Here is a 10,206-nt window from a genome sequence, read left to right on the forward strand (position 1 = left end):
CTACAGGATCCTCTATGAATGGACACGCCATTTTGGTCTCTGCGTGACGGAAACGTGTGCAATCTATGAATGTACTGAAAGATTAAATGAGGTATTAAACACCTTTCACTTTAAAAAGGGGCGGAGACCCGGAGGAAACTCTGAGTTTCCCGAACAAAACCTGCTCGCCAGCAGGTTAGGTTCACAGAGTAAGTTGCCATAGTAACTGACTCTGAGTTTAGATTACCTCTCTTTGTGAAACGGGTTTAATTTACCCCGCTTTCACGGGTTTAAGTTCCATCCGTTTCTGAAACCGAAAACTCCGAGTTTCCCTCATTTCGGGGTTTACAAACTCTGAGTTTCGACAAAACCGCCTTCTTGAAATAGGCCCCAGAACAGTGCTTCACTATGCTGATAACTGCTGGATTGCCAAAGCTGGTTTATGTCGGTTTGTGTTCATATCAGTGTTCACAGCCTGTCCACCTATTGTTGGTTATTTTAGCTTTTGTAATTATTGTGCTACTGTAAAGAGGCTATAGGAGGAAGCTGTAGCAATACAGTTTCGTGTGTTTACATTAGGTGGTGTTCAAAAGGCACACACTCCATGTTTTGAATGAGCCTTTAGTTGTTGGACTGCACTTGTTTTGGTTTCTAAATTGCTTATACAGCTACATGTATACAGTAATATATCATGGCTGCTTACGTATTGATTTATGTCCATGTTGCCTCTGCTACAGTGTCCATAGCCTTTTTGTCGATTGATATTCATTTTGCTTGTGTATATGCTATTTTGTAACAGATTATAGTGAGACTCTATGTAGGACGATGGTTGGTATTGTGTTGTTTGGTCAAGATACCGGTTGCCTTTTATAGGAATTGAATTGTGGGATGAGGGCCCGGGCCCTGCACTATATTGCTCCGCCATTACACTGAATGGTGTAAATAATACTGGTTTAGTGAGGTGAGGTGTTTTTCCTGAAATGGCAACAATATAAAGCTGTCAGCAATAACCTTTTAACATTTTGACTTGTCACAGCAGGAAAAACATGGGTGCAACTAATTACACTAATGATATCTTCATACCATTAAGTGTCATTGAGTAAGAGTTAATAATCAGGCTTTCTCCCACTTAAACTCCTTGTTTAATAGGATCATGAAAACCAGATGAATGTGGTATAGCTTAAGAGATTTTGTTACAGCCACAGACACGATTTTCATCCTGTGAATGTTTAGTTAAAGTAGTTTGTCTCATTCTGTGTTTTTATGAAGCATAATAATTCAGTTAAACATAACAAAGAAAACTTTATGCATAAAATGTGATTTCCAGTGAATCTTTGTTTAATTAGAAAACAGCTTTAGGTTATTAACTTTATCAGACTTTATTGTCATTATATGGAAACATACAATACCTGTATAATTAAATTTCAGACTGAGGTGTTTGGTGCAGAGCATACACAAGAGAAATTAAACAGGCAATACATAAGGTCACAATAGATAAAGTGCAGTTAAGAAAATAAGTGACAGCATAAGAATAGTCTGATAAAGCACATAAACCATAAATAAATAAAACCATAGTGAAATTAAAAACTGCACTAACATTCAAATTGTGTTTAGGCCATGTATAAACTTAATGAGTCCCATGAAATGTAGGTAGCATCTTTCTCATGGCTGAATTGTGTTTCTGAGCATCCTGTAAGACTGCAGTTTTGTTACTACATGTTACATGAAGAACAGACTTGACTCGGTGCTTTCCAGTTTATCAACTCATCTTGTTCAAATAATTTTACATAGCAAACAGAAACTAGCCCAACAGGCTGAGGACAGACAGTATCAAAAACACTTCACTTAACATTTTATTGCCTTGCCACAGGCCAGTTGCCTGTCAACCAGGTGACGCCAAAAGCCTTATGCAACACTACCTCTGACAACTCATTACAAGCAGTAGAGAAAAGAAAAGACTTTACATAGAGATTCAGTTTATTCCAGAGTAAACCAGACAGATGCCATGCTGTTCTTCTTCTGGTTATTTTTGTTTTTGATATTATTATACCATATAAAACAGTTGAAAGTCACTGTGTTTTAAATGGTATTTTTTATTTCAGTTTTAAAAGTATTTGGAATATTAGTTTTTAATTTTTAAACTTAAAATATCAAACAAAAATTGAATTGAATTGAATTGAACCTTAAGATGGGGATCATATTTCACTTGTTGATCTAGTTGTTGAACCAGTCAAGTCGATATCAAGTCAGGTCTGTTCATGGTACACAGTTAGCTTTGAATCATAAAACTGGGTACGTATAACTGAATCATAAAATCGGGTACATACTGTCAAGTTTGGTAACTGAAGATGCACTGGGTACTAGAGAGATCCTTGTGAGTTCAAGGCATCCTCAGAGTTCAGAGCTGCCCTGTCTGCCTTCCATGTTAAAGCTGCTTTTAGATAGCCAAACTCTGTATTCTCTGGTGGTTTATTGCTTTCCTGTGGTTTTCCGGTGTTGTGAACTTTACGAGGGTTGCTTTACAGCTGTTTAACCTGTCCCCAGCTATGTGGAGCTGTTTTGGATTAGAAAGGATTTTTTTCCTTGTTTGCCAAATCTTTATGTTCCTATATCTGCAGCTACACAATTACGTTTTTTTAATTCCAAGTCAGGCAACTCCTATTTTCTTGTTTTAGCTTGCTTTTTACCGCTGTTGCATTCCAATAATTATTCATGAGATGCTGCATCTTCGGGGGCTAACGACTAACAAGTTTTCACACTTTACCTTTACCAAATGAAAGGTTTTCTTGATTTTTAGAACCAGCCCAGTCATGAGCCCATTCGTGAGCCCAGTCATGAGCCCCCTCCTTATCTTGAGCTTCACACCTCAAAATTTACATATGGAAAAAAAGTGATAAATGTACACGTGTCTAATTTCCTCATGAATTCAAAACAAAGTCAAAACTAAACAAACTCCATACATAATATTTATTAAACAGCAATTGCAGCTAAATCTTTACATTTGGAAATGCTTATTCATACCTCAAAAATATATAAAACGAAATACTACCTAGGCTTTCATGAATGAAAAGGATAATGATGCAGAGGGAAATTTTCTTTAAAAAATGCACATACTATGTGATAGTTAAGAGTTTTATTTGTTGCATTTGTATTTACATGTTTGAACCTAACTACAATGCAAATTATATTAAGCGCAACATTATGACTGGTGTTTAATATGTGGGTCTACTGAAGATGACTGACTAGTATAGTACTAGTACACAGCTTTGTTGTTGTGCCTTTAAGCCAGCTATTTTGAATGTTATCACCCCCATGAAGGAAATTAATAACTCCTCCCTTGATTACTTTATGGATTTATGACTCATTCATGCATTCAGTGATAAATTGCGATAATAGCCCACATCTATCTGCAGTTATCTTTTTAGTGTTCTTTAATTATAACAATGCATGACTAACGAAACATGATGATTTAAAAAGTATATGCATGCAATAAAATGAAGTCGTCTTAACCAGAGAACATACAGGTGAAATGAATGTTTCAGCAAAGCAGTTCGCACTTTGCGTTTATTACATAGCACATTTCATTGCCAGCCACACATATTAACAGACTCGCATAAATTATGAATCTCAACCCCAAGTGTTAAAGAACATGTAAACACACATTTAACTCCTCAACTGTGTTTCACATGAAACCTCTGAGCAATTACTGTACACTGATACTTTACTGCCAAAAACGACAACTGCTGAGTGCAAATAAGTCAGTTAATTGATGTTGCCTATACAAATACATTAAGTTAAATTAATTACATTATTTAAAATGATAAAACTGCATGGCAACTAAAACCCCAATCAGTCCAAAATAATTCAGAAAATTGCATCAGTTCTTTAAAAGTTTGGATTGTGGAATTTATAAACGCGTCTGTGTTTAGAGCCTATTTGATGTGTGAATCATTTGTTGTTGAGTGCTGTCACTAAGCTCTGACCCTGGGAGGTGTCAGTTTTCAGAGGAGGCACATCAGTAGACAACATTCCCAGCTGCTTGGGTTTGGGTAACTGACACAGAGAGGGAATGCCAGACAGATTAACTGTCAGTGGAGTGGAGTGCAAGACGCTCATTGCCTGGGAATGCTAGATTTATTGAGTTTTTAGATGACAGACGTTCATTCTCACACACAAAGCACATATTGCACATACTCCAAATTTTAAAATAATGTCAACATGTTTCATCATCATTGGCTTCATATCATTTAGTGTGTTGCCTATTTAGGTGATGCTGTTGTCATTTCTTAGCCTCTCAGGCTGCATTTGTATGGGTCTCAAAACTTTGTGATCTAATTCCTTGTATCAATGGAGTCACAGCTGGAGCTCATTAAGAGTGTAAACATAGCTTGGCCTAGATTCAGGAGTGTTACCCTGCTGGTAAATGGGGAAAAGAGATGGCATCGCTGGGTGGACACTCATATACACACATTAAAAATAAACTGCACAATCATTCAACTCAAAAACAAATTAGCACCATGTGCAAACATAACACACATGTATCCAAGCAAACAGTCAAATACACAAACAAACACAACTCTGCTGATTCTTTAGGGGTTTTCAACCAGTGGTCTGTGGCTCCCTGGTGGTCCATGAAGGTGTTGCAGGTGGTCTCTGATCATGCATTCCGTAATGTAGCTTCACTGTATGAATCTTTTTTTCTTTAACTTTAATTTTTAAACTAATTTCCATGTATTGTTGGCGAACAATCAAATTAATGCGATTATAGAAAAACGAAGAAGGTCAAGGCGATGTTCAGGATTAAAAGAGTTCCCATTTGGTGTAACCACCCCACAGCAGTGGTTCTTGGGTTTCTTCTTAGTCAGAATAGTGGTCCCTGTGTCACAATTAGTTAAACCCCTGTTTATGCACTCAGGCTGAGTCTTATGTGATGGTTGTCTAAACGGAAACATGCAGCTAGCTTGTTTTCAGTGATTGCGCTGACCTTCACCTCTGACCAGCAGTTTTGATTTGTCAGAACGAAACTGCTCTCTGCACTGCAAGAAAGATTCCACTTATCACAGGTGGAAAGTAACTAAGTACATTTACTCAACAACTGTACTTCACTACATTTTAGAGAAAATATTGTACTTTTTACTGTACTACATTTATTTGATAAGTTTAATCAGCAGTTACTTTTCAGAATGAGATTAAATAAAAACACCATTGTGCCTTAAGACTTTGTTGATCCCTGGTGGGGAATTCAAAAGCTATACAGAGGTATGTAAAGTACTTCAAATTATAAGCATACAAGTTCAATAATATGATATACTTTAATGTGAACCTATGAACTATGCCATTCTGCATAATAAGTACTTTTAATACTTTAGGCATATTTTGATGGTTGTACCTTTACTTGAATCTAGGATTTTTACTTGTAACAGTATATTTTTACACACTGCTACTTTTACTTCAGTAAACAATTTGAGTACTTCTTCCACTCCATAAAAGTACATTGAGAGTCTGCAAGAAAAAGAAGGTCTGTTTGTTGAAATTCACATGACAGGCACACACACACCCGTGCAAACATACAGATGCTTTAGGCTTTGGACAAGTGTTACATAAATGTTTAAGATTATCCTTCACAGCTTTAAATGAAGGTTTTCATGATTGTAATAGGGTGGATAACTCCTCGATATTGCCTGCAGTAATGTTTGTCCTGCTGTTTGTCTGTCACAACAAACATATATTCAGGACAACCTGTTTCAAGTGCTTTTACAGACAGTAGCATATCAAGTAGCTGTTAAGCACAATGAACGCAAGCTAGCAGTGACACAAACCATTTACACCTACTATAAAGGCTGCACAAAAAGGCTTACAATTTCTCACACATAGCTTACATCAGGATGTGTTGGTACAGACTTGTCAAGTTATCAGAGAGGAGTTCCATGCATGTGCAAACAGTAGTCAAATGGAACAGAATCCAATGGATGACCCCATAACTCCTAAACGTAGAAAATCAATATACTGATGCAATTTCTAAGAATGCAGCCTTGCTAGCACAGACGTGTACAGGGAGTTATGCCAGGCTGATCCCTGCCCTCAGTCTGTTAAGTACAGCTGTGTTTGGCATCAAGTAGATGGCCTGAAGACTGGTGTTGACTTTGTTTTAGATTGTGACTCGCATCTGAACCAGGGTGGTAGGGGAAGTGATGGGGGTTTTTTTTGTCTGATTTGTTGTGCTACAGTATTACTGCCATGGATTGACAAGTTGACCATTAAAGGGACAGAAGGTCAGACAGGATGCGAGGAGACTAGTGCACATGCTAGGGCATACCTGTTGCTGTGCATTTAACTTGTCAGCAGAAGGAATGCACGTGCTGTTATGATGGCAATATTAAACAATGATAGAACATGTCTGCATGTGTATGTTTAAATGACTTGCTGACACAGTTGCTGTTTTCTTATACAACACCCAGAGTTTTCAGTCATTGGCAAAGAAAGAAATATGACCATTACAGAACTCAGCATGTACAGTATGTGCATATGCAGGTGCTACAAGCTACACAAGTATAAAAGATGTACTAACAGCTTTCTCACTGTATTACAAATATGGAGTTAGTGTAACATGTATCAGCACTGTATCAAAGTCCATGCATTTTGTATTGAGATCATATTCTTCTTCCATGAATAGAAAGCATTGGACTTGGGTGTGTGTTCTTTTTTCCTTTATTTAAAGATTGCACCTGAACCATGTTTTGCCATGGTATCAGTACTTTGTCAATATGATTCAATTCCTTTGAGAATTTGTGGCATGGATTCCAAAAAACGTCTTGAAAAAAAAAAAAAAAAAAATCCATGTTGATTTGTTAAGGGAAATGCAGCATGAAGTAACCAGTGCAGACCTTTTCATCTCTGATGGTCCATATTGTTTGAGAACTTTGCTGAGCCTCTGGGCTTAGCATTTATGGATAGTGTTGGATGAGGAGGTCAAAGAGAAAAATGATATCTTTTCCATGCATTCAGTGGCACGCATAACCAGAATTCAGATTCTTATGCAAGGCAGCTTTTTCATTTTGACTTGTCATGCACTGGGAGTGCAGTACCCGCCCATATTTGATTATACTACTGAAACCATAACTCGGAGGAGGTTAGATTTGTTCAGTTAGCATCAGTTCTCTTCTCTTTTTTCGTTTTTTTCAGTTTATTCAGTTCCCTTCTTTTTTGCTTAAGACCAATTTTGTGCCCAACTGTCTTTAAACAGATATTTTTCTTTATTATAGATGTTCTAAAATGAAGTACAGTCATTAGGTCGAAACAGCTGTACCCTCTGAACAAACAGATACAGTTTCAGGGGAAGGCTGTTCAAGTGAGTGAGGTCCATGGAGCCAATCAGAAGGTAGCATGTGGAGTGACTGTGCCTGCAGTTGCATAATCTCTGAGACAAACAGAGCCCAGAGACTGTCTAGCTCTGAAGACTCAACTCTGTCCTCACACGCAACACTCTCCAGCCAAAGGCTTTGTGTGTGCAACATGTTTGTTATATATTCTTAGGTTATTGCCATTGTATTTATGTAACTTTTTTCTATCCAGATCCTTTGGCACATTATAAAAATCTATAAAACCTTAAGGGTTACATAAAATTCAACAAGTACTACATAAAGTTAATTTTTAACAGTAGGACCATGTTCTGTACAGTACATCTTGTAAACTGTACAATATGTACAGTAATTATGCATGGTATGATAACTGTCAGTTTTCATACCATGGTATACTGTAAAACGGTTACCCGCTGCAACCCTACTAAAACATCTTGGATGGTGTGGCCAGTCTGGGCCACGGGCTCAGACAGGATTGGCACATTTAAAACGCATGTAAAAAAGCCAATTAAACCCTTACTTCTGTGAAATATTCTGTGGTTATTTTGTGTAAAAATGAGACACACATTGTGCTTTCTTTAGCAAACTTTACTCCACAACAACATAGTCAGAAAAATGAATGCAAATATGCTGCATGATATAAAATCCAACTAATATGACCAATGTTTATAAAGCACTAGAAAAACATTAGTTGGCTCTAAGGCAATGATTTGTCATTGTTTTTCATTCATTAATATTGAAAAGCATTGCATTTCGACTCTGGCAGGGGTGGCAAATCACATTCTGGGGGTGGCTAGTGCCATCCCCTGGTTCCACCCATGCTTTTTTTTATCATTCACTGGAGGTGTCAGAGTTAGTAAAAGTATTAAACAGCTGCCAACCGGAGTCCAGACTACAGCATGAAAAACACAACCATGCTCCAGGTTTTTCCTGAACTCTGTGGGTCTGAGGTGAGCGTTTGACACAGACAAACAGAGTTAAGGAAAGCTCAAATGTTTATTAGGTATTAAAAACAGAGGAAGTGGTTGGCTGTGCAGTAAAAACAACATATGGAGAAATACAATGGCTGTTCACTTTCCCCAAGGAAAAGGGTTTGTTTTGCCAGAGTCAAACAAGGTTAGAGAAATAGTAATGGCCCCATTTCTTTGTGTCAGTGACCTACACAGTTTTGGGGAAATGCTTTTGCATGGATTGTTGCTAATACACTTCACAGAAGTGGAATACAGTGGTTTAATTGATTTTGGCTAACACCACTGTATGTGTTGTGGTATAAATGAAAGACATTTTTTGCCACATATTTCCTGCATCATGATTTGTTATGCTGTCCTCATTTTAGTTTCAGATCCTGCCTCACCTTGCCTTTGTTTGTCATCCCTCCAGTATAGGGAGCTGAAATCATGCCATCACATCCTGTTGGCCTCTGTTGCACTAGCTTCAGTGACTCGCTATAATCTCCCATCAAGCACTTTTTCATTTTTCATTCTAAGAGAATGAAGCGCTTCCCTCTGGATTTTTTTTTTTCACATTGTAAGACAAGCCACCAGCTGCTCCAACACTTACTACTGAAAGTCAATACCTTTGTGGTTTTAACAAGGTTAATTAACAGTCAGTTTTTTTTATCATCAGAAAAGCTATACATCTGATGATCGCTTTGCAGCACGGCGTTACAGGCGGTACACGTATTATATGCCACTGTTATTTCCTAGACATTTCTGCACTTCAGCAGTCCATGTAGCACAGCCTTAACGGTGTGTTTCTGATATTAGTCTCACCTCTCAACTTTTTAAGCAGTAAAAAAACATACGAACATCTGTAATAGTTAGGTGTTAGGGTTACCCTAACCCTATGCCTACTCCATGCTATGTTTTCTGTTTTCAAATACTTTCTCTGACTCACGGTTACCTCTGCAAGTCAGCTACTGCTAATATTAAGGATTTATCTGGTCTGCTAGCCCCGAGTCTGCTTTTTCTGCAGACTCTTTTTCCTGAAGTACCAAACTTTGCTAAAATGTAGGAATTGTCCTGGACTGCTAGCTCGAGGTCTGCTTGCTCATTGCTCAGGCTTTACCCTTTATTCATTTTTACTGCAAAAGTATTATGAAAGAATCCTTGTCTTTGTAAAAAGACAATGAACTGAACTCTTATCAGACTTCCTGTTGTTGTGTTAAGTACTTGGGTCATTTATACTGTGGATATTAAATTTTCACCAGGATGTTTTGTAGCACATATCAAACCCATCACTACATCTCAGCTATCTAGATTCTCACAGTGTCACAGAGATGAAAATAAACTGTGGAAAGATTTGAAATCATCCTGTTTTTTTTTCTTGGTTCTCTCTCAGCTGCAACATGGGACTCATAAAACTCTGTTCAGGTCTGACTTTGCGTTTTTAAGGAGTTTCCGGAGAGAAAGCTGTTCTGGCTCACTGACAAGACAAACAGGCTCTGCCTCTCTCTTCTGCAGCACCAGGGATGTTTGAGGATGTAAGTTGGACAGGAAGGATCACCAGCCTACTTCAGAATGATTTCCTCTCAGCTGTCAAAGCACTGGTTGCCCACTTAAGAGTGGGTTATGGAGCTAGAGCTATGCATGCTTAATTCCAACAAACAGAAAAATCATATATCTTAATTAAATTATGAATGAGAGTCATAACTACAAAATCAAAATTACATTCCTACTATAGAACTGGGAAAAAAAAATTATTCAGCATTGTGGGAAATATTCTTAATCACTTGTCGAGTGTTTGATGAAAAGACTGATACTGCTCTTATGTCCCTCTGTTAAATATGAAGCCACAGGGAATTGACAGTTAGCTTAGCTTAGCTTAGCATAAAGACTGGAAACAGGCATAAACAGGCTCTATTCAAAGT

This window comes from Monopterus albus, unplaced genomic scaffold (genome assembly GCF_001952655.1).
Source record: "Monopterus albus unplaced genomic scaffold, M_albus_1.0 scaffold2.1, whole genome shotgun sequence".
NCBI classification, from domain to species: Eukaryota; Metazoa; Chordata; class Actinopteri; order Synbranchiformes; family Synbranchidae; genus Monopterus; species Monopterus albus.